Source organism: Gossypium hirsutum, chromosome A13 (genome assembly GCF_007990345.1).
Source record: "Gossypium hirsutum isolate 1008001.06 chromosome A13, Gossypium_hirsutum_v2.1, whole genome shotgun sequence".
Classification (NCBI taxonomy): Eukaryota; Viridiplantae; Streptophyta; class Magnoliopsida; order Malvales; family Malvaceae; genus Gossypium; species Gossypium hirsutum.
Window position 1 is genome coordinate 47,456,441 of NC_053436.1, and position 1,592 is coordinate 47,458,032.

At 31.7% G+C, this 1,592-nt stretch overlaps 1 pseudogene; it reads right to left on the minus strand.

The window, feature by feature from the left end:
* Window positions 1-1,310: 1,310 nt before the first annotated feature.
* LOC121212950 (uncharacterized) lies at window positions 1,311-1,377 on the minus strand (annotated as a pseudogene).
* Window positions 1,378-1,592: the final 215 nt, after the last annotated feature.

The following is a 1,592-nucleotide window of genomic DNA, read 5'->3' on the forward strand; positions in this document are numbered from 1 at the left end:
TTATAATTAATTGACATAATATCTAAATGGTGCATGTTTAATCTTCTTAATTATAAAATTAGATTAAACGAGTAATAGTATTAACCAATATTATTGCCTTACATAACCTAAATATTGTTGTGATTAGACTTGTTTCAGTATATAAATATATTGTTACTTCTCTCTGTCTTATGCCTGCCTATGAAAATTAGTTAATTAATTTAACATAGACATTTGTTAAACAAGTTAATTAATTTTAATAAGTATTTTTTCATCAATTAACAAGGAACCAAGTTGCCATGAAATTATTCGTAGCATCATGAACATTGCTTTAATAATTCCAAGTCAAAGAATAAGATTAATCTAGCACACCTATGTCATATTGATTAAACTTGTTAAAGTCTTGCTTTTATCATTGTTTTTTTTTAACTTGGTAAATTTAGTTCTTAGTTAATTTAGAAAATAACTCACTCCCTTCAAAATATTTTTCCACTGCCATTTGATTAAGTCTATATTTTGATAAATATTTTCTTTTATTATCCTTGTGGATATGATAACTCGATATACTTATCACTTTATTACTTGTTACAATTATTTACACTTGCACATTTCCGTCGTCCCAAGTTTTTTGCTATGTTGTTGAGGACTGTTAAAAAGACATTATTTGTGAAATTATTAATTTTGCATTTTGGTCTATTTTTCTACTGAATCTTAATTTAATTATTTTGTATTTTTTTAAGTGTTTATGATTATTGATCGAATTATTGACTTGCTCCTAATAGATCCTAAAATTGAAAGAACTTTTAGACAAAGAAGATGGCAACTAGCTCAATGAAAAATAGAAAAGATGAACCTTGATAACCAAAATTAAGAAAATGGAGAAAATTATGCTCAAAATCCTATCCTTGTTGCTGATGACAGGGATTGAGCTTTACGGCAATACCATGTCGCTTTCTCATGACCTTAATTCAGGAATTAGTACAGCCGAGATCGAGGCACGATAATTTGAGCTAATACCTATTATGTTTCAAATGTTTCAGACAGTGGGCCAATTTAGTAGGTTGCGTACCGAAGATCCTCACCTTCACCTCAAATTGTTTATGGAGGTGAGTGACTCCTTCAAACTAGCCAGAGTAATCGAGGATGCACTAAGGCTGAAGTTGTTCCCATATTCACTATGGGACAGAGCTTGACCCTAGTTAAATTCGTTGTCACCCGATTCAATTTCTACACGTCAAGAGTTGGCAGAATGCTTCCTAATGAAGTATTTCCCACCTAGCAAGAATGATAAGTTGTGGAATTAGAACACTCTTTTCAGCAGATGCATGATGATTCTTAGTATGATGAGGCATGAGAGAGATTCAAAGAATTATTACAAAAATAACCTCATCATAGAATTTTGCCTTCCATCCAATTAGAGATATTTTATAATGTTCCGAACGCACACATAAGGATAGTGGTAGACGCTTATGCAAATGATGCTCTCCTTTCTAAGTCTTATAACGAGGCTTATGAAATCATTCAGAGAATCTTGCAGTAATAATTACTAATGGCCAACCAATCAAGTAGCTTCAGTCAGCTGAGTCATAGGAGTAGATGAAGTGGATGCCCTT